The 24,695-nt window shown below is 39.1% G+C and overlaps 1 protein-coding gene across 3 annotated transcripts in view; it reads left to right on the forward strand.

Annotated features, from left to right (window-relative positions):
* The window catches only part of erbb4b (erb-b2 receptor tyrosine kinase 4b), a 300,850-nt gene that overhangs the window by 41,469 nt on the left and 234,686 nt on the right, over window positions 1–24,695 (forward strand). The gene's annotated exons all lie outside the window — the stretch shown is intronic.

Here is a 24,695-nt window from a genome sequence, read left to right on the forward strand (position 1 = left end):
ATTACTCACCTAGAGCCTCAATGGTCTCTCTGTTTGCTTGGACAGTTCAACAAGCAGAATGCGGAAGCTTCTTGCCTTGCACACATATTCTAAAATCCCCAAGCAGTACAGACGGCTCTGTTTATGTTGTAACCTCTTCCACTGAAAAGATCAAGCTACCAGTCACATTAGCTAATCTTCCATTTTCTCCAACCAATTTTTAGCAAACTGCTTATTTTGATATTTTCCACTCATGTCATGGCTTTATTTTTCAGCCTTTAGCCTGCCAACTCTCTCCTTTTTAAAGATTTTGCTGGACAATATCTTAATCTTAACCTTAATTTCATTCTTTGTTTCCACCATCTCCTGTGAACAATTTTCTGACTCTTCATCGTGAGAGGCATCAATGAGTGTATTCCAAGAAGGGTCGGTTAAGTTTGTTTTCTGTGTGTATATGAGTCCATGGGAGTATGCTGTATATGTATGCATGGAGAACATGGGAACAGTGTATTCCTTTGTACTACATTCTTCTCTTGTGGTACATGGGTGGATCACATCCTTTCAGCCTTGATATGTTTTGTCAGATGTCAGAAGGTGGTCATGGTTGGGGTGTTGGTACAATCTTTTTGTCTTCTCCTTGCTTGGCAGGTATACACCTATAGACTGACTTACAGAAATTGGATGCTCTACATCTGCTGTGGGTAAAGTTTTTTTTTAGACTTGGCATTCAAACAAATATTGCACATGCGCCATGGTTAAAAGTTACTTCATATAAGTGTAAAAATGTACTTTTTAAAGGGAGAGCAAATTAAGTTCTGATGTAAAAGCTTTTTAAGATTAAGAAAAATGTATTCTATAAGTAGGAAGGGTTTTTTTTGCTTTGCATATTTTTGTTTGTCCAAAACTTCCCTCCATTATGTTCTTAATGCTGATCCAATTTTACACTGTGGTTTCAGCCCACCAACTTCATTACCTCTATTTCTTTATGAAGATCCTACTTCATGGAAATCTCTCTAAAGTCATTATTAAACCATTTAAAACCATTTAAATCTCTGTTCATAACAATATCTGCATCTTTTTAAAAATCGTTCTCAGGAAAATAATCCCCCAAAAAGCTTCCATTTAGTCTGATTGAAACCTGTTGGAAAGCTTTTATTGTGGCAACACTAACATGATTAGTTGTCCCCAGCTCAAATAACTATTTCCACTTCACCTTTCTCCCACCCGTTGTACTTGGATGAGAAGGTTTACATCTGCGATTTTGAGAATGTCATTTGCACACAGCAGTCCCAATATGGAAATGCTCAACCACGGTGTTGACTGGTTGTTGCTGGGGGGGTGTGTGGGGGGAACACATCTGAACATGATAACAAGGTTAAATCCTTCACTTTCACTAAAACAACCTGACAGTCACAATTTTAGTTACAATGCAAATTGCATTAACAGCTCTATCTAGGGGCTTTGAGTAATTTACGAATAATGATTCAGTATGAGTAGTGGCTCTCGCATGCATATAAGTATGGCCCACACGAGGTCTGATGTATTCATTCATCGCAATTTTCACTTCCTTTTGACCCAGTTTAAAATGTCCTTTCAACTTGTCAGTTTCAATATTTCTTAACAGACCTAATACTGGATAATAGTGAAAAAAAAGGAAGGAGATGTGATAGAATTACATTTGTAATAAACCTGTTTTGTTACAGTAGAAAAGAAGTTTGCATGTAGGAACCCATGTTTACGGAGGCTGTTTATTTAATGGTATTGACCAGCTTCAGAGTTGGCTGACTTTTAATGAACTGTGAACTAGCACTACTGAAATCAAAGTCAATACAGGAAAATATAGAATTAAACAATGGAGTTTTATTTGTGAATTGAATGTGGCTGTGCTTTGAGACTTAAGATGGGGATGAGAAAGCCAGTAATTACAGACAAATACTCTACTTTACTGGATTTATGGCCTTGCAGTTTCCCTACACTGACTTAATGCTTTAAATGGATACTGCTGCACAAACAGACTGGTGCCCCTAATGCATTTTAGATAGGAAGGTTTTTTTTGTTTGTTTGTTTTTTCTTGTTCTCTTGAACAGTAAAATGCAAACTGTCCGATGTTCTTGGGGCTTTATACATGCAGTGTTTGGTTTTTACTTAATAGAAATGCTGACTATAGTTAAGAACCTAAATAATTTTGGAATTTCCTGCTGACATAATTTTGTATCAGCCTATCATTTTGGAACAAATTGACCAAACTAATCATTTCATGTTTCACCCTGCACCCTGCTCTCTTTTTTTTTAGACTCAAAATGATATTCTCCTCACGGTGTAAATCAAAAGGACTGAACTGGAACCAAGCATTTCAGGATTCAGAGTGAAATTACCTCAGCCTGTTTTTTAAAAGAATCTTCACTCGGCCCAAAAGCCAGAAGTGTTACAGATATGCTTTCCCATTTCCTGTCCATGGCACAGTCTTATTTATTTTTTTCCCTCATATCTAACAGACCTCATTTGGCAGAGTATGAAGCACGATGTCTGTCAATGTGTAGTCAGAGCTCTTTACCAGGTGGTTATGTACTCCACTGCATCACTAAGGGGACTAAATTGGTCTTGGAATTAACTCCTCTTGTCAGTGTCTAATTTTCTGTTCTAGTAATGGTTAGTGTCTTGTTGCTTGCTCAACTAAGTAGGCTGCCTTGATTTCTTATCCTTCGCTATGAGTTGACAGGGACTTCTGCTGCATGCCCTCAAGGCACATGTATAGTACAATATATTCATTGAGCCAGTGACAATTCATGCATGTGTATGATTCTTTGGAAACATAATGGCTCAGTCAATTATAAATGCCATACAGTAGAAGTATTGAAGAGCTGCCTTGATTTATTAAAACTGTGATGGTACAATTCAATTTTTTACATTGTCCATTGAGTAACACACAAGAGGAGGCTAAGATAAATGCCAACTGTTGTCAGCTCTCATTGGATTTGGATCCTTGGATGAAGACTCAACCCATTTGGTGAAAGTATGCCAGTGGAAAAATGTTGCCAGGGCAAAGATGAGCCTAACTGATGTCTTCCTTGGCTTGCCCAGGCAGTATGTTCATTAGATTAACACCATTCATGATGACAATCTGGCCACAGATCCATGAGGTTTTGCAGACTGTTAAGAGTGAGTGGCCTCACAGATTAACACCACAGTAAAGACAGTATAATTGCGTGATACAAAAAGAGAAACACTCAATGCTCACTTTCATGCATTTAAAGAGTCTGTCAGAAACTTCAACACAGAGCCCCTGTGATTTTACCTTATCTCACAGGTCACTGACGATATCAGCTGAATTACACTGTCTTCGCACTATGCCAATTTAAATGTGGATGGATATTGTTTAGAAGCCTTTGAAAGACCTGTCGTTATAAAAGTCTTATGCATTATCAGTAGCACACATGAATCTTTGGAAGTGTCAGTAGCTCATTTATGAAAGATGTCTAAAAGTAAGCCAGACTTTATCTGTTTATTTTTTTTCCATACACCCAGTATGACTATTAAATCAGAATCAAAAATGATTCCAAATTCAAGGACACTAGCTCTCGTAAGCCAACAGGTCCTGCATCCCACCTTCTGCTCAGAGAGAACAGAAGCAGCCCAGTGCAGTCGGTGCTCAACGTGCAGGGAAGATGTCATAATGATTTTAACAGATTCCAGCTGAGAAGAGAATGGGCTTAGCACATAATTCTGGATTGAGTCTGACACAAATCTCTGTTTGCATTTTGTGCCCAGCTCTCTTGAAGGACAGAGGGGTGCATTTTCTGCACAAATACGCCAACTCTTGAGGCTAAAGCAGACATGGATTTCAATGTCTGTTACAATGGCTGTAACAATCTGTTCCTCTGTGCTGCTAAGTAAGAACCAATGGCCTATCTCTGGCACATCTGCTTGTATAATTCCCTTGTCACCATATCCATCTTGATCTTGCTACGAACATGTGAGATTGTTTCTGGGTACATTTCTCACTTTATCACTCAAGTATAATACGTTGACTTGATTTATTAAGTATGCTACGCGGGCCAGATATAATACGTGTGATATTGATGTGGGAATCTTCAGCATTTACCTTCAGAAAAAGAATTAGTGAGACATGCTGGACTTTCTTCACTCCTTTTGGGAAGGTTTGGTTGATTTATAAATGTAGACAGCATATTTTGGCCAAAGTTTATTTTATGTTCTTTGTTCCCAGATTGGATCAGGCGGAGAATATAGTCTGTTCCTACTTAGAGTGTCTGAGATCTGTATTTATGTAGCTGAGAGGAATTTATCATCCTGGCTTATTCTTAAATCTGTCTAAAATGGCTTAATAATTGGACATCTCTCAAGAGTGAATATCTACACTATCAGCCATAACATTTTTTTGTAATAGATCATCTGGGCTATGCTGGTTGGTAGGTGTTATATTCATTATTTGGGCTTTTCCCCACACCTCAGACTCAAACTCCTTTGGTTCTTTTGAGTCCTTCCTTAGCAGTTTTTGTGGGGGCCTGTGTTGTCCTGCTGGGAGAGGCTGCTGCTCCTGGGGAGGGCTGTTGCCATGTGGAGGGTGTGACTGTTTTGCAAAAATGCTTGTTTAAGTGGCATGTGTAAAAAATAATGTCAGTTTGAATGTCAGGATGCAAATTTTCCCAGCAGAGCATTGCATTGTAAAAAGATGAGCAGTCATACTCATTTTACCTGTCAAAGGTTTCACTATTATGGCTGATTGGTGTTTAATTTGAGTCTAGTTTGTTGATGTGACGTTAGAATGAGCACAGCATGTTCCCACTGTGGACGTGTATGCAACAATCTCAGTCCAGTCTCATTCTTATCTGTACAAGAGTTGCAACAGCTTGGTTACAGTTTGGTGAGTATGGGGACAATAAAAAGAAGAAAAAAACACTTGTCCATCACATACTAACTGCTCTTGCCATAATTCACATCACAACAGTGAGAACGTCGGCATTTCCAGCATTACATACTCCTATCGAACATATTAGCCTTTGGGCTCAAACAGATATATATATATATGGAAGTAATGGTACTGGTGTAAGTATAAGGAGAGGTTCAAAGACAAGGGAAAGCATCCAGCCTCATTAGCTCAAGTTATGTTTGCATTGTGCATTTCTGTTTGGCATCTTCAATTTCACAGTGTCCACAAAATAAGGGCAAAATTGCTTTTAAAAGTCCCCAGAAGTGTAAGGATTCGAGAGACTGTCCAGCTCCAAGGTGGACAGCATTATTTGTTTCAAGTAGTGCCCAAAAGTATGTTAACATATGAGAAAGCTATTTGTTTTGTTTCCAGCTAATGGTCAATATTTTTGTTTTTTAACCCTTGCAAAGTGGTCATTAAAAACAAGTTACAATAGTTCTCTTACACTTATTATGCCCTCATTTGAACACAAATGCAAATTAAAACCCAGTTATTTCTGTGCTTATATCCATCAATACCTTAACCTTTGTTTTGTCAAATCATAAAACATATCATGCAAACATTGAAAAGTATGTTGTTGATAAGCAGGAACAGGAGTTGGATCAGAAAATGCTTTAATGTGTCTTTCTCCAGAACATGGACAGACAAGGTGTTTTGTAGTTGAAATTAAATGATTTGTTGATACTAAGATCTACACACGATGTGTGCATGTGTCTGTTTGTTTGTAAATTCCGTTGGGAAGACGAGAATAACCAGAATCACTCTTTGATGCTCCTGTAAATCCAGATACAATCTCTCGCCATCAAATTCAAAGCTTTCTCTTTCTCTGTGTCTCTGAACACTCAATGAATGTGGTTTGTAATCTGTCTCAGGGGAAGCCGGAGGAGTTTGCTCAAAACCCCATCTGTTTAGCTAGCGAGTAAACCTGATGAATGGGATTTACTGGTGTCTCATGCTTACTGATCTAAACAGGGGAACAGAAGGAGAGTTGTAGGGTAAGCAAGAGCCCAAATGTGTAAAGGAGAATGACTAGTTTCTATTCATCTATATAATATCTGTTAAGGAGACCAAGTTATATGCCACTTGGATATGGCCATGTTCAGACATGCCAGTAACAAATGAGTTGAGTATTCAGATGTTAAGTTGACAGTTTCAAATAAAGGTGTGAACACAGCCAGGACATAGTGGTTGGATTTGCATATATTTCGGAGGCCTAGCAGTCAATTTTTGTGACTTTGTCCTCGAGGTTTGAAATCATTGAAAGAAATTAGTTGAAAATAATATTGAAAAGAGAAATATTGCAAATGCATCAAACTTGTTAGCTCTATTGGTTTGGATATATTGATTTATTTTCCATAATGTCTTGATTCCCAAAAGGGTAGGCGTGGAAAGCGCTGGTTATATACAGCCAAACATTTGGTCTTTGTTCATTAGAATGATATACATGTTAGTTTGCATATAAAGCTGTGAAGTGGTCAAACAATATGCATGTGGACATGCATGCTCATGCTAGGTGTGCACTGGAGTACTTATGAGCTGTTGAGTTGTTTTCTTGATAAGTTCATTTTTAATCAAACATGGTCAATCAGTAAATACAATTTCAGCATTTTGAAATGGAAAACAGCTGCTTTTTCTTTCCACTTGTGTAAGATATATTGCAAAGCGCCAGAAAAAAAAAAATAAAACCTCGATTACAGATTCTTCAGACAACATGCTTTACATCATACACTTAGTTGCTTCTTATGTGCACTTAGCAGCCTCTGTCCGATCGGTGTCCTTGATTTAAAGATGGTCAAATGTGAATGCAGGGCATCACAGGACCTTGTCATTTCAAAAGAATAGGTAAAGTTGACCATTTAGGGGTATCCCTTTATATTTACAATATCATCACCGGAGGGCATCATCTCGCCAATGAATACAGGATTCTGCTGGAGATATTATTGGATGCATCAGCGTGAGTTACAGAAGTCATTGCTACATATTTCAACAAAGAACCAGCAACCACTGGTTTTGGACCTGATCAGACCTGTAGCTGATTAAACAGCTTTGAGAGCAGAGTTGTTGTTGTAGGGAGAGGAGCGAAGGAGGGGAAGAGAAACATCAATTCATCAAAATACTCAAATTTATGTGTACACAGTCTGAAGTACTTCAAATGAGTGGTGGTCTCATTATGTGTACCTTGTTTTCTGATATAGGCTAACTTTTAAGACAGACTTAGCACAAATACCTATTTTCCCAACCACAAAACAAATAAATAACTTGATTTTTATTTTGTTATCAGGGACTTTTACCAACCCGTCCCATGCATTTACATCACAAGTCTGTGATGTTTACCTAAGCCCAGAATTAAAGATTTGGCAGCTTAGTGCAAGATTCTCCAATGATATCTGTCTTGGATTGTTATGGATTGTTTTCTTGGATTCAGATCACTGAATCTGTCCAGTCAACCAATCTGTGGTCACTAACTGATTTGTTTAGCAACACTAAACAGCATTTTATTTAGTTGAAAGAACAATAGGTCCAATGAGAGTTGCAGGGGGGCGAATGGATGATACTAATGTGTTTCTCAAGCTGCTGTCAAGTTTTGTCAAGCTCACCAGTTGTCTTTTAGAACTGTGGGAATATCAGAATTCCTTAGCCTTTACCCAGTCCATCACCCACCCACAAATATACCTCCACCCTGGTTATTTAACAAGGAATGTTTCTGTTAATGTTCATTAATTTTGAGGAGTAGTTACTTTCACATGAAAAGGATCTAAACTAACTTAGTTGTGCCCCCTTCAGTTCAGGACGTTTATACCCTGTCTTGACCGAATCAATAACTGAGTGTCTTGTAGTAAATGCAATCATTTGGTGCTATTGAAAATGTTGCATCAGAAAATTCTCCTGAGAAGGTTGAGAAGTTATTCCCTTAGCAGATGATGCTGCAGATGGCAGAGAAAGTAAGAGGGTTGGTGAGGGTACATTTGGAAAACCTGTAAGGCCCACCAGGCTTTGGCCACAACACCAACACAGCCTGTAACCAGGATCCCCGAGGAGACGAATCCCATTGAGTGCTCAGTGTGCTCTCAGTTGTCTCTGGCAACAAAACGATGTGTCTGTGAGTGTGTGTGGGTGCGCGTGCGTTTGCCTGGTGAGTGAGGGAGTGTGTTAAGGCAATGATATTAATAGCACAATACTCTATGATAATCCATTCGCCACAGAAACAGTCATGCACAGACACACACACTAGCCTCTTCCCCTGACATCTGCCTACCCACTGTCCCTCACATGTTTACAGCTTTATACATTTTAAGGTACTCAAACTCACAGACCCCCTCAGTGACTTTTTGTTTTTTTATTTTTCACCTGTGATTTCTCTTCAGCCTTCACAGTTATCAAAACCTATATTGCTTCTGCTCCATTGTCAAGGGCAAGGTGATTTGTCACGATTTGTGTGGACATAGAAATTCTTTTTCCTCTGTGAATGCGATGTCTAGACGGTATGCTCTGCTGTGAGAGCATTCGTACAGCTGGGGCCGCCTTTATTTCTTGCAGTAACTCTTTCAGTTTGTTAAAGCAGCAGATACTGTAAACTCTGGAGGTAAACTGTGTTCAGACTGCACAATGTTAAGACTAAGCACTGCATACTTTTACAGTTCGATTAATATAACGATTTAGCTCTGCATAGTTTTCCGTGCAAAATAATGTCTCATTGTATTTTCCACTGTTATCACGTTACCTATTAAATTAACCATTTTTGATAATTCTTCTATGCACAAAACAAAATATTGTGACAGAAACCTTCTCAGGAGAATTTTCTGTCAAAACAAATATTTAAAAAAATATATATCATGAAACGAAAACCTAATTAAAGCCTCGATTACATTAATCTGGATGTTTTTTTTTTTTTTTTTTGGATGGATATCTTTCCCTCTGTTTGAAAAAGTATCTCCTCCCAGACAAGAATGCAGAAATTAGCAACATGTCAACATTTCAGCTTGTGTTGTCAGCTGATTTTTCTTAGACATAAACATCAGACCCAAAACCTGAATTCATGCAATGGTGAAAACTCAAGAGAAATACAATTTGTTTGAGTGTACAGACAGTGATGTTGAATTGTTGCTCAACGCTGAACATGCGATATTCATGGACAAGGCTAGGAAATCACATAACAAAACAACAACAATAAAAAAAAAGGTATATTCATGCCATTGTTTTTCGTTCTAGCACATGTTTACACAAACTAATTGCGGGCATTGCACTGTGCGAAGTAGGCTGAGACACCCAAAAACTAAAAGGTTCCGAAACTAAGAGTTGTCGGAAAGGGTTTTTAAAAATTGCCATTTCCATGTCGGATGAAACGTGAAAACGCAAAAGAAGAAAAAAACATTTTCAAAAATATCTGTGTTCATTTGGACAGAGTCTATCATGAGTGAAAGATAACTCATTAGCCCATGGTAAAGCAAAAATCCACTGCAACATCCGGTTCTTATTTTCAATGGGAACAAGTTAAACTGCCAGACTTATCAACTGTGCTCACTGAATATTATCTGCACTCAGAAATAAAGTTTAAAAGAAAAATATTTACCAGCTAAATTATTTAGTGAGTGACAAAGTCTAGAATCTCAGGTTTGAAGACATTGTAGAAACTTTCACACCTGCATAAAACCACTGCTATCATCAGGGTTTTGTCCTCAGTAGGAATGGGTTGAATGATTCTGAAGCTCTTAGAGGAGGTGTAGTTACCTACTCAAACTCGTTTGGTAGTGATGGAAGCATGAATTTCAGTTGGACAGAGCTGTAATAGTGAGCGCAACACAAATGTAAGTTTTGAAAACCTCATGTTTTCTGACGGAAGTCCCTCCTGTGGGGGCTAAAAAACATAACCTTCTGACAAAGTGAAACACAACAGATCCATTTACTCCCTGCTGTGGAAGGTTGACTCATGTGTTCCAATTAGAAAAACAGCAGAAAAATTTATTGGAAAATTACGCATACCAGAAACGGTGGTCTAACGGTCTGTAGTGCAGTTGAATGCCTACCTCACCATTAAAGTAGTCTGCAGGGTTTTTCTAAGAGCAATAATTGGGATCTGTGGTACCAGAGCACTGAGGTAGAAAATGCTTTTTTTTGGCTTTGTGAAAGAGTCAGTGGCCTTGTTTTAGCAGGTATAACTGAGTTTTAAAAAAGCCTGAATATAAGCACTAATTCTGGAAAATTGGAAGTCAGCGGAGTGCGACTGAATACGTAAGTGCTGTGCTGTGATTGGCATGTTCTCAGTGCAAACGGTATTAGCATAAGAAGCTACATGGAAAAGATAAACCTTTTTTATTCTATTCTGTCCTTGGTTGTGTCATCCCTTCAGGTGCCAGTGTCATTTGCACAGTAAGGGGATGTTATGTGATGTCTACAAAATAAGTCAGACCAATTATATCAAACCTGACCATTTATTTTAGACATACCCTTAGACAAAGAGGAAATGCTTACATAGGTTTAATAAATTCACTTCCACACTGAGGGTCTAAATGTTACGATTATAAACTATTTAGAGCTCTTTTAGTCTCCTTCGAAATGAGATGAACAATACATGTATCTGGATCAATCGACATTCAGAAAACAAAATAGAAAAAACAAAATCCATTAGTTTTTTTAGTATAGACTTAACAGTGAATCTCCAGCAATGTACTATAGACTGATTTTTTCCCATGCCTGGGAACATTTGGCCCAGATTACCAGAAATATAGTAAAAAGATGACTGCATGCAGGTTCCAAATCAGTTTGCACATTTAGAAACCACATACTTTCACAGAGTCTTCAAATATTTTCATACACATTTTAGTTGTTGTCTCGTTCGTCTCCATGACGTAGTTGCGTTGTACTGCCGTTACGCTCCAGGTAACGGATGTACTGGGTCCCCATTGGTTTTTGTTGTCTGAGTTTTCCCTCTCGTAAGCGACTTGTCAGCCAAGGCTGAAGAGCATCCCCTACCCTGGTTTGTTTCTACAAGGTTTTCCTTCCCGGGGGCTCTTAAAGCGGCACTATGCAACTTTCAGTAATACGGGGTTTGTTTACCATGCAATACACACCCCAAAGCTGTAGGGGGAGCTCCGTAGAAAATAAGGCGACAGTCTAGCCATATTATATATTACTACTCTAGAAGCTAACCGCATTCAATTTAGCCGTCGACAGCTAATGGAGAGAGGTGTGTCTTATCAGGCTCCCTGGCTCGGCTCAGAGCCCTTTAGACCTGCCGTGAAGCAGTAGTTCTCGGCTCTCGTGTGTCGCGAGACTTCCAGAGGTAAACAAAGCACGCGGCGCCACAGGCAAAGTTGCAAGCGCTGTTTCGGGCTAGGGCCACCAGATGGAGATGGAAATGTCACCGTTTTCATCTGAACGGGTCAGCCAAGCAATCTGATGATTGCCAAGCAATTTTATGACCATGAAAAAGTTGCATAGTGCCGCTTTAATATACATGCTGTTGGATGGTGGGAGGAAGCCAGAGTACCTGGAGAGAACCCACGCATACACAGGGAGAACATGCAAACTCCACACAGAAAGTCCCCAGCTGGGAATTGAACCTGGAACCTTCTTGCTGTGATGCGATGGTGCTAACCACCACACCACCGTGCAGCCCTACATTTTAGTGAAATCAGAGTTTCTAAAAGTCACTGCAATTTGCAAGACAGATGAGTACATTTGTTAGTCCTCTTGATGGCAAAATATTAAATTTGTAAAGCTGTTTGAGGAAAAAAGGTGAACATCCGGATTTAAATAGTATTTTGTGCTTCCCATACTGTGGTAAAAAATTCTGCGCTACACTTTGGAGGACTGCGACATGCTGAAGTTGCTGCTGGCTATGCTACAAAAGGTGCAAACACTCCTTTCTTTACAGCACACCATGCAGAACATAGTGTTTGTATGTCATTTTTTTGACACTGATGATCCATGCCAGTCATATCGTAGAAAAACAAATCTACACCACAGCGCCTTGATCTGAGCGAAACATGTTGTTCCAAAAGCAACGAAAACCTGCTGCGGAAGGGTTGCAGGGAATTTTGCATTTTAAAGTTCACTCAGATTAGACTGTCGCTGTTCCTTTCTTCTCCATCTTTTCTTTTTTTAGGGAAAATTCTAGGACCTCTGTGTGCTCATTCCACGTGATTACGAATGTTTGAGCTGCATAGGGACCTAGCGTACCCTCTCTGACTAGTGAGGAGGCTGGAATTAATGTCACACACGCCTCACACGCGAGAAGATGCTAAATTGCCTTCAAGAATGTCAGCTCTTATGCCATAATTAGAAATGTCACTGCTGTTATTCTCAGTGTTAGTATTGTTGTTGAATGGCTCAATGCAACCCCTATGACTCCAAGTCACTGCAGGTCCTATCTTATGTGATCTAATGCTTCACTCCTGCTGAATCTGCTCCCTGCATGATTCCGTTCTTGCTTGTACATACATGAATTTGTGTGTGTGTGTGTGTTTGTGTGTGATTGTGCACACACGTATGCACATCAGAGAGTTACCCAGAGAATCAATATCGGTCTCTGCATGACAGCACAGAACACTATAGAGGTTAAGTGAATTAACACGCTTTGTTTCTGTTGCGCTCTGTGAAATGTCCTGATAGATAAATCAATTTTGAACTGTGTGTGTTCAATTGTGTCTTTTTTTTTTCACCTCAACAATAAAAGCTGTTGTAAGACGGTGTGCATCAATCACATAAAAATAAAGACCTAAAGAATGCAAAGTCTGGGCTTCTCTTGTTTTGGTGACGTTTGTAGCCTTTCAAAGGGCTCAGAAAAGCTTTCATTTGTTTCTGTTGTGGTGAATGTGAAAACCTTCAAGAATCCACGATTACTGAGAAGTTTGATATCTTTATAAAAAAAACATTTTACTTTACAACTTTTTACTAACACCTGATGCAGCGCCATGGTCCGAGAACAGCATTGTTTAATCTCACTGTGACCACTACAGATTGTATGTGGTTGAAATTTTCTGTAAAAGTTGAGTTGTGTTGAGCTGACACATTTTATATCGTGCTTTTTAATCAATATTGCATTTTGTCAGACAATGTTAATTACAAGGGGGATTAAAAGGACTATATAGGTTCTTCATGGTATATGTGTAAATTCACAATTTTCTATCTTTTGGCTTTTCTTCAGCTTCAGCACAAGGCCATATACCCACTTCTTGGATGGACTGCAGAACCTGTTAATGATGACTAAAGATCTTTAAGAAGTCTGCTGAAGAAGTTCAATTTCATTTGCACTTGTGCTTTCAAGGCATATCCTTCCAGACATTATTTACCATAATAATAGAAAAAGTAGAGAAATGTTTAAAAAAGTTATTGGAATATCTACCTGTGTCATAGGGGTTTAAACAGCCACAGTTAGATCTAAATATATGTCACCTGACACCGTCATAGTTGAGTTATCACTGAAGACTGACAATCACTTAGCCGAAGGCACATCTTGTGTTCTTTTGTTTGTCTACCTGCATTTTTAACCTTTGCTGTTCTCCCCGACGTTGTGACTTAACAGGTGCTGCTTTGTGATTGATTGAGCTGTAGGGTTTCACTTCTAAATGCCACACCTTTTCCCAACACAACAAACGGCTACCCTTTCTGATAGTTAATCTTCATCAGGACTGCAGATGATTGACTCTCAGGAAGAATTGCTAATGAGTAACAGTGCCAGTTTCTTTGGGTTAGAGAAGAGGAAATCCAGTCAATTCTGGCTCTAAAATTAGTGGGAGCTCAGTGATGGAGGACAAATTCAATCAAAAAGTTGCACTTGATTGATACTTTGCTAATTTCTTTTGTTTGCATCTTGAAAACATGGTACGAGTAGAAAACATATTTATTAGGAGTAAGAAGTGTCTTGGTCACATGTAATTCTTATTTATCCAAAATCAGTAGGAACTATGACCATCTGGTAATTGTATGTATGATCAATGCATAATATGTATACAATAGTCAGCCACAACATTAAACCACAACACCTGCCTAACACTGAGTATGTCAACCAGAACAGCTCTGAACCGTTAGGCATGAACTCTACAATACCTCTGATGGTGTCCTGTAGTATGACACACCAAGAAGCTATAATCTTTTACATCTGTTCATTACAAGGTGAAGCTCGGATCAAACTTGCTTTACAGCTCATCGGAGTCGCTTGATGAGTTTGGAAGAATTGGAGGCCAAGTCAACAAACTCTTTGTCATCTTCCTCAAACCGTTCCTGAATACTTTTTCATTTCAAATGAGCAGTTGTACTGAGAATTCCAGTGTTTCTATAAAGTGAGAGAAAAAGTAATAAAGAAAAGATAAACTTTATCACAGGTTATCTCCAAATAGCAGTGATCTAAGGTGCAATAATAGGCAGTAATAAGTAAATAGTCATAGTAATAACATATGAAATCAATATGTTAAAGATGGTGGATAATGAATTTGCACTGGACTTAAGTTTTTGTGACAACATGTGTGTTACAAATCCATAGATGCACATAGTTGCAAATATGGTAGAGGCTCTTTTATACTCTCCTTTTTTTGTTTTTCCTCTTGATGATTCTTGTCAGTTTATTTTCAGAAAGGCACAACTGTCGAGAGAACATGTGTGGCTGTTAACCCTGCTGGATCACAAATGAAGATGCAAAACCTCAATTCTAATTCAAAGCCACAGATCCTTTTGAATAATGAATGAATTAGCATGAGTGACCTGCTTTTGAGTCTCTGTTTGCGCATACTGTATCTATATGTTTGGAATAGACTCTGAAATTAAGTGTATATTTGACCTAAGTCTATTGTCATATCTGACTGAAAGTTTTATTTAATCACACATGGATCAAATTATAAGGCCCCTCACCAGTCTTCCTTGGCTTTGAACTTTAAAACACTTCACTCTCCATTTTGACTTGTTTTGTAGGCTTATCAAGCTTTATTTGTGATATGATCAAAGCATTTATGGACCAATATTCATTCCTCTTGGATGCATTTATCTTAAGACACAAAGCCACTCACGAGTGTATTCAAAGCAGCAATATTATTATTAATATTGACCTTGCTCCTCTGTATTCAGCCACACATTTCTAAGTTTATTTTATTTTATTTTATTTTATTTTATTATGTATATATATGTATATATATATATATATATATATATATATGGGGATGGGGTCTGCTTTTAAACATGTAAAGCACTTTGTGCTACATTTTTAATGTATGAAAAGTGCTTTATAAATAAAGTTTGATTTGATTTGATTTGATATTTTAGGAGTGCATCACACTTTAAGCTTCTGATTGCAGATATGATCTCTGTCATCAAGTATTACCAATACTTTTTCAGGTATTTCTGCCAAAAACTTTGATGGGAACATGATATAATTATTTATTTGTGTTTAGTAAGCAGTCTCAGCTAAGCACCTACACCCATAAAGTTAAAGCGCTACAGTTTTAATTTCCAACGGGAAAGCTAAAAAAAGCATTCAAACAAATAATGCCCTGAAGTGTCATATTTTTTAAAAATCTTTTAAATTTTTCTGCCTCCAGGGGACAGTATACTCTGTGAGTTTCAATGAAATGGATGGTCAGATAATTTCTTTCTCAGCAACCTGAAGTTCACAGGGACCATCAAGTCAGCCAAGTCACACACAAACACACCTTAGCTCTATAGGAGTCTGATAATGACTCACTTATTTCGAGCATGCTGGACAGCGGGATCAAGATCAAAGTCAGTTGATGGTTATTTATTTATTTACTTGTTTTGCTCTATTTGTTTAAACTTTTTTTTTCGCGTTGTTTATTCCATCTCTTTCCCTCCTTCATTCTCTCTATATTTCTCCAGCATGTGAGTCTTTCTTCCTCCTCTGTTACCCTTCTCTTTTTTCACCCTCCTCATCTGTCATTACCCTTCATTTCAACACTTACCCCCTTCCTGTTTGTTCATTGGCAGGACTCCTCTGTTCCTTTCCTTCATCTTTCCATCTCTTATTCTTCACCCCCATCCTCTTTCTCTCTGTCTCCCCATCTGTCTCAGCCTCTCTGAAAATTGTGGTACCAGCTGACTTTTCTCAGGACTGTAAAGTCAGCCGGGGTTATCTTTTTCTTCTTCCTTTATCAGCGCCATATGACACCACCTCTTATTTTCTGCACACCAACGTCCACATTGACTAAATGACTGTCTTTCTCTGGTCTGCATCGCAAGACTGGAATAAATGCTTGTGATTCAGTTCCGAGTGCAGTTTGATTTCAGAGAGTCAGAGGCATCTGTTGAGCCTCATTGTGCAGCGTTGATATTTCTCTCAGCTGGAGTACAGTGAATTAAGTCATTTTTAATATTATTTCCTTATTTTTAAGCAATGTGAACGCTTGGCGTGTCAGGGTGACCCGTGTCGCCTGAAGCCGAGTTCAGGGGGCGTTGCCTAGTGGCAGAGCGTCACACGAAATACATAAAATGCTGGGCGTGTACAATGACGTAGGCACAAGCCATGTGTCGGAGGTAGGGTTGAATACACCTGTCTGCATCAAATTTTTCAAACAAACGATGGCGGGAGACCTTGAGATATCGTTTATGCAATTGTATATGCAGTTCATGGAGATGTTACTTTACGGTGCGTGGGAAACCGCGCTCTCCCATCTTTCTCGCCAGCCCTTCCAGCAGAGGTCCATCTTTCACCGTCCCCGACATGTGGCGGTAAATAACGTTCTCTGCTCGGAGGCTGAGGAGCTCGCGGACCTCCTTGTCTCCCCAGTTGGCCATATTAAAAAATGTCTCCAGCTTGATGTAGGCTAAAACAGAGTAAAACTTGTCCTCACCTGTCGCTGCTGTTCTGAATCAGCTGTCCATTCTGTCTTTTAAACTCCTCACGTTACGCCACGCCCACGTCCGAGCCGCGTGGATTGCGTTCCAATCAAACTCGGCTCGGCAAAAAGACTAGGGTCCGACGCGGGTCGAAAGGCGAGTCGAGTTGACGCGGCAGCCCGGGTCGGCAGTGTGAACGCAACAGCAGACACGCTAAATTTGCGAATTAAACGCGGGTTATTCGGCAGTGTGAAAGGGGCTTTTGTGTACATGTACTACTTTTAAAAGACTTGTTCTTGTTTGTCGCCAACTAGAAACTATTAGGGCCAGAAGTGATTAAAGCTACTGTCGGCAACTTTTTTTTAGTCATATTAGCTTGAACTGTCATGGGATTCTGGAAGTAGAATATTAAATAGGCTGTTTAGGAAAAATAACGAAATCTGTAGCTCCCTCTGAAGCCTGTAATCATGCTTGCAAAAACCGAGCGCTCCCGGCTGTTTTTAACCAATCACGTTAGGGTGGAGGAATCCTACCTGTCAATCACAGCTTGTGCACACGCTGCTGAGCGTGAGTCTGCCCCAGCTTGTGTGCGCTCACACTGGTGTGAACTCACGTGCACAACCTCGTCCACAGAGGGGGAGGGGTTTGGGGGGCGATTCGGAGCTTGTTAGAGGTTGGGGGAGGGACCTGAAAGTTGTATCAGTTCGAACTTTCCGACTTTAGACTCGCAATTTTGAAAACCTGCCGACTGCAGCTTTAAGATACAGAGCAAACAAAGATTTCAAGCCTTGAAGTACACTATTGCACTTTTGAACAGTCATGTTATCATCCTAAATCACCATTTTTGTTTCTTTTCTTATATGATAAACAACACCGAGCCAAAACTAAGACCCCCCCCCCCCCCATTTATCTTACTGGCAGGGGTCCACAGATGTCCCAGTTTCATTCACTTCTTCTCACAACATAGTATCTCTTGTGATTTATATCAAGTTGATGTAATTATGCCCAATAAATTGCACAATACAAATGGATTAATGAGGAAATTAAAGAGAAAAAAAATAAAGAAACCTACCCAATCCTCCACCAGTATAAGCTCCACAGGTTGGTTCTTCCACCATGGCATAGCGTTTACATGGTTTTCAACTTCAAGAAACCATTCACCTATTTCTGAGGTACTTTTAATGAACATGTGCTTATGTTATAAAAGCCCCTCCGATCTGTGAAGGTAAGGATTAAAAAAGTATTGATTTCAGAGTGCACAAGTGAAATATATAAATATATATTATCACACACTCAAACTTGTTAAATGAATGAAGCTATGAGTTATATTTTGTTACTCGAAAGAAGTGCAAAACTCGGGGGCACAAAAGTCTATGCTGCCTTGGCGAAAATGTCATTCTATCATTGTTATAACTTTTCAGTTTTGAAAATCAGATTTATTGTATTATATTACTTTACAGCAGATTGCAGTAGTGTACCTAATAGTGCATGGTTTAGCTTGACATATCACGGCTAGCAGTGTGACACACGCATGTATCTGCTGCATTCGGTATCGTTTCTGTGAAAACTACCAAAGTCTCTGCTTTTAATAAGACTCATACAACGGTTGTCATTATCACCCATGGTTTGACTGATCCCCCACTATGCCTTTCTGACTTTGTGTTTATTCGTACATGTGTACAGCACTTTGGGATCCCTTGCTGGAGGATTTATTGGCGTGTTTTGAGGTCTGTCAGCATGGCGAGCAGTCACAAAGTGTTTGGTTATGGCCTCCTAAATCTCATAGAGGCATATTGACTGCTCAAAGTGAGCTAATTATTGATGCTCACTGACTATAATGCTGCCAATGGCTAAGGAATTGTGAAGGCCACAGAAATAAACCTTTCAACCTCTGCTACCTTGTCATGGTCAAACACTCGAGGCTAATGCACACGTACCTGCATGTACATGCCCACTGTACATACAGGCGAAGACTAGAGCAAATAAACAGTCTTATTTGTTTTATTTATTATTTTTGTAGACTCTTTTTTCTTTCTTTACATTGTCAGATTGCCATATCTACTAAATCCCCTTCATACACATGTACACATGCTGTTCATTTCACACTCTGGTACCCTGAATGTTGTTAATAGAGGTGACACTGAGATGGGACTCGAGTAGGGCTTTTACACACTCCTGTATCTTACAGTTTTTATGTGGATCTGTCGTATTTCTATGTGTCTTTGTGAAACTTTATTGTTTGTATTTGACTGCATGCTTTTTTTCCTCTATGCCATTGGCCATGTACAAAGATTGAAAGGATGCTCATCGGTGTGTATGCTTCTTTAAAAACAATGGTTTCTTATCCACACACCTTTCCAAACAAGTTGGTTTATCGTGATAACCTCTTATCTGACTGACTGGTATATATTTTCTCTCTTCCTTCCTTTCTCTTCTGCCTCTTCCTATCTGTCCTATCCATCCTGTCTTTGCCACCAGTGATAGACCAAACTGATCTGTTGGCTCAGCAACATGTTGGACCACCCCACCACTTTGACACCACTGACAAATAGATAGGCGGCCAGTGAGTCAGGCCTGTGACCCTGTCATTCCTTAGCTAGACTGATTTGATTCCATTTGTCCCTGCAGAGGAAAGGCAGCGATTACAAACAGATAAACAGAGTGGGACTGCGAGGCGGTTGGCCAGCACCAACTGCCTGAATCCCCTGTGACAGGAGAGGAGATTGAGAGTGTGTGAAAGTGGGAGGCTTGAAAACAGAGAGTTTCAAGGCTACGTTGTTTACTGCGACAGCACAGCAAGGATGATGGAGGTAGCACAGAGCATGGGGCAGCTGTGAGTTTTAAGATTTACTCAGAAATTTCAGATTGTGTCAACATCTCTCACATCTAGGCCTTTAAGAACTCCCTTCCAACAAATGCAATTACTGGAATAATCGTGTTCTACCTTTGAGCAAACTGAGGTGTGGCAGTTGGTTTGACAGGTTAGATAAAACCTCACCGACTGTTTACTGTCCTGCAGCCTCTACAAAGGGAGCACCAACATGAGACAGAAGCCAAAAGGATTTCATTCATTTACCCTATCACAACAATTATTACAAAGCCGCATTTCATCCCACATTCCTAATATCAATTTTTATGAAATTGTAGAATGTTATGTTGTTTTTCTCGCTTGCTGGCACTGTTTTAAAATGTTGAAATGCCTATGTCACAACGCAGCAGCAATACTTATTCTGACTTTATTTTTTCTCCTTTGTTTCTTTATCATTTTGCCATTGTGCATGGTGTTCAAGTAACAGTTCACACGAATTCCCAGCTTTTCCTCGAATCAAAACAACCACATAGGTTGTTTGTTCATACCCTTACATTTGACCCATAACGGTGTCCTTTAACGTACTATCCCTACAAAAAGGCAGGAGCGAAATGTAACTCATACGAGTGTTTCCACATCAGAACACAAGACATTCTCAACTATTTACTTTCTCTGTTCCCCCTCTTGCTACAACCTTGATGTTTCGGTATCTTTCCTTAGAGTTGCGCTCGCAAACACTTCAATAGATACTCTAAAACGTCACCAAGTTTATGATGCATAAAAACATCATGTTGTCCTGGCCAAGAAAAGGATGCTGTTAAAAACAAGGCTGCAATAGTAAATTTAATAATGACTCATCTGCTCATATTCACAAAACATCACCAAAAAGGTGATAAACAATAGATATATATATATTATTTCTCCTTTATATACAGTATATTCCAATGGATCTAACAGTTTAAAACCTTAAATATTTTGTTTACGATACAAACAAGCTACATATCTTTCCCTTCTTTGCAATTTATACTTCAGAATGACTAATACGATCCATCAATTATAAAATGGTTGCAGATTCATGTACTATTGAATAATCAACTAGATGTTGACACTCTAATTAACAAAAACCCTCCTGCCTCACACTTGTTTGTCCTGATGTAAAGCACACTAAACCATTACAACTTCTTTCATGCGTGTTATGACTTACTACAGGACTTCTTGTTTTATCGTTCCTTTGATATAAACAAACATTAAAAAAAAACAGGCTGAGTAGGTTTTTGAATGTTGAATGCCTTATTTTCTTCTTTTTTTTGTGGTTGTTTTTTATTGCGACCGTGGTCGGTTCTAAAGTTGTTCCACACTTCAGCTGTGCTTCACGGTGTCTCTCAGGTGGGTTAATGATGAAGAGGAATATCTCTTGTCCTGGTGGGGCAAGGACAGGCCCTGTTAACTTGGCTCTCTGGTGAGTTGCAATGACAAGAGGCTTCACGGGCCATAAACCCAGAGGGATGAGGGAGACTTGAAAATGGCCGACCGTCTCAATTTTCTGCCAGGCTGCCTCCTCTCATTTTTTTTTTTTTCACCTTTGTGTATGAACATCTGTGTGTGTGTGTGTTTATGGGGCGTGGGTGAGGTCGGGGTGTGTGTGTGTGTGTGTGTGTGTGTAAATCTCCTTCTCTGATTATCACATCTTCCCTAATTCAGATTTTCAGCCCAGTTCATGCAGTCAGTCTTTCACTCTTATTCCACACATTCTCACCAAATGCATACACATAATAGCTCACATCAGAAAGATTGTGACAGAAGCATATTGACACACCCTGAAGGTTAGCGTTTGTAGAGTATGTATTCATAGGTCGAGCTTAGTGGTGCATCGTGCGCACACACTTGCACTATTGTGTGGTTGCTCGTGGAACATTGCTAAGCCGGCAGAGGAGAATGGCAGCTTCATTATGATTGCTGCTGGCATATCAGGTCGCAATTATCAACGCTGGCTTATTCACTATTTAATTGCCTCATTTAATTTGTTCACATTTGGTGCTGAACAATGTCAACCTGCTGCACTTGAAAGTGAATTTGCTCCAAGCACTTGTAATATACACTACCGCAAACCTTCTGTGACTGTGTGTGTGCGCATGTGTGTGGGTGTCAACATATAGTATCTCAGTGTGCGCTAGACAGATCTAAAGTTCACTGCGTGAAGGCTATGAGTTATTTTTTCACTTCATTTGAGAGACTTTCCTGTTTTTGTATATGTTTCTTTCTTCGTTTATTGGTACAGTTTTTTTTTTTTTTTTCTAACCACTATGTGAAATGCATTTGCTGAGAATCATGCTTTTATTTATGCTCACATGTGCATTTATGGGCAAGTTACTACCACGCTTTACCATGCATTCCTTAGGGTAACTGCAGGTAAAGCAATAACAACAGTGTGTGTGTTATACAAGTGTTCTTCATTGTTACCTCGGTATTAGATGAGCATATGAGTGGGTGTCACTCGTGTCTTTGCATGTGTATGAATGAGTGCCATTGTCAAGTCCAGTGGTGGTGCTGGTCTCATTAAGATTGATGAGGAGCACCCAATGTCATGGCTGGGTTAGCAGCCCATTGGCGATCCAAGAGGCAAGCTGCCCTGTTACTAAGCTCTCAGCTCTGCAGCGCATCATATAATTATCTGGTTAAACGTCAAATGAACAGGGTAATTTATTCAACTGGCTTATTCATGAGCACGGGGGAGCTGGGGAGCGGGAAGGGGGGTAGAAATGTTTTTCACCTGCCCTTTTCAAAAGGTGAGGGGCACTGTTTTAGGGTGGCGCTGTTAGTAAGAACAGCCAGGAGACTATGGCAAGGATTTGGGTCTGAGTTATCCCACTTGAACAAGAGCTGTCAATTGTCAACCTGATGTTTCGTGTTATTACTTTTCCTTTAGGATACCAAAATGTAAAGGCTAGGTATCTGCATTTCAATTTTCTCAACAGAGATTTGATTTCTTTTTTTCCTTATTTACAGTCATTAACAAAGAAAAGAAAGAAAAAAATTATTTGAAAACGCTGTGTTCGTTGTGTTCTGTACATTTCTATCTTTAACATAAAATGAAATAAGCAAAAAATATGGGAGGGTCATTTCTTACCTGAATAAGACTTAAATTAGAAGCTGAAGCTGGTAAATTAACCAACACACACTACTTACCTTTAGGACACTGATTCTCTCCATCTTTAACATTTTGTAATGTCTCAGCTTGGCTGATAAACTCCTACAATACGCAGAAGATTGACTGAAAATGGGACTCTCGCAGCTTCAATGATTCAAGAAGACTTTCTTTTACTAAGTGGGCCAACAATGTGCAGTGAATTCCTTATGAGTGGGGAGGAGGCGTCTTCCTGTGGGGAGAGGAAGTGAGAGCAGAATATTTATATCAGCACCCAAGAACCTCCTCATTAGGAAACGCCATATGGTATCACCACACAGAAGCCTGTAAGCCAGTGAGCTGAAGCCTGCAAGTGGAGCACAATTTGCTAACTTCGAAACCACCATGGTGAAGTTTCTCTGTGCAGGAAGACTTTTGTATTTTAAAAAATTTTTTTTTTCTGCTTTGTTGATCCGTTCAATCACAAGTAGACAGGGATGTCTTCAAGTAAACTGAGTGACCATCATGTTATGTATTTTTTATCATTTTGAGGGTAAGAATAAAAAAATTAAAAATAGCCCATATTATCAGGGTCCAGGAGTTTTGGTTCAATTCAAACAGGATATGTTCAATTTTGTATTCCATTTGTCCAGTTATTTGGATGGAGGACATTTATATACAAAGTTTTATTTCATTGTCCAACAGAGCAATGCAATATCACATTAAACTGATACCATTCATGATTTAATAAGGCAGGCAGATGGAAGGTTAAGGACAGTGTGCCCTTGCTCCAGCAACATTACACTTCCATGGCAGGATATTGAAATGATCATAGAAGTGGTCATTTGCAGGGAGGTAGAAAGAATGCAAGCAGTTAATATGAAGGAACTGCAGTTTAGAGCTCTTTACCTGGGAAAGCGTTCTCATTATGTTTTCTCTTTGTGTCTGACTACGTTTTATGTAATTGTAAGATTCAGTGATTCTGATAGGGAGGTATATGTTACCCAGTACGGCTGGGAGGTTGAAAGAGAATTCTTAAAATTCATGCCCTTCAGCCCTTTTTCCTGTCGGACAGAGATGGAAGAAAAATAATAATACAGTCGGCATTATGTCTACATAATTCTTCTTTTCACAGTTCAACCCAATGGCTATCAACTGGGCAACAAGTGTCTTCTGCTAGATAATGAGACTATGAAATGGAAGGGAAAGACAGCCTGTTTCTTTCAGCATGATGCAGCAAAGAACATAACATCCATCTGAGTGGACTGGTGTTGCAATGCTCTGCATCACTTCAACATGATGTCGTTTGGTGAAGTATTTGTGCTGCCTTATTTTAAATTAAAGTAAGAAAGTATCGTATTCACAGTGATGCCGATCGCAAGCCCAAATGCTCTTATGGGAACAACAAAATATTCTTCTTTGAGTCATTGTTTCTGAATATTTGTGATATGTCATTCAATGTAAAATCTGCACATATAAGAATAGATGTCATTTGATGACACCCATCTTTTCTTGGATTTGCATAGACTGATTCTAAAGATTAAGATTTTAAAAATTTGATTGTGTTTCATTTTTATAATATGTCCAAGATTTTCAGAAATTTGGAAATCCCGTTTTATTTTGTTAATGACAATCTTATTCTTACAATAATAAAATGCACTTTCAATCTCCTTTTATCCTCTAAAGAGGCTCATGATGGCCCTTTAAAATTGATTTGTATCGGATATGTAATTACTTTAACAAACCATTCAAATCATTGTATGCTAGTTAGGAAATGTGCTGAATTTTTTAACTGTTTATCCAGAATTGAGTGACTTTATTTTTTAAGGGAAAAAAAAGAAAAACCTATTCAGTGCCAAAAGAGCTTGACGACCCAATGGGGAGTGGGAAGTCGAGTGTAATATCTCACCTACTTCCCCTCTTTTACTTGCGTGTCTCTCTCGCAGTGGAATGTGGTGATTCTTTTTAAAGATAACGTTTGTGTTAGTGTGGGAAAGCATCTTAACTGGTCATATCTAGACCGTTATCTGTCAAGGTCGTAAAGACAAATACAA

The sequence above is a fragment of the Odontesthes bonariensis genome, chromosome 12 (genome assembly GCF_027942865.1).
Source record: "Odontesthes bonariensis isolate fOdoBon6 chromosome 12, fOdoBon6.hap1, whole genome shotgun sequence".
Classification (NCBI taxonomy): domain Eukaryota; kingdom Metazoa; phylum Chordata; class Actinopteri; order Atheriniformes; family Atherinopsidae; genus Odontesthes; species Odontesthes bonariensis.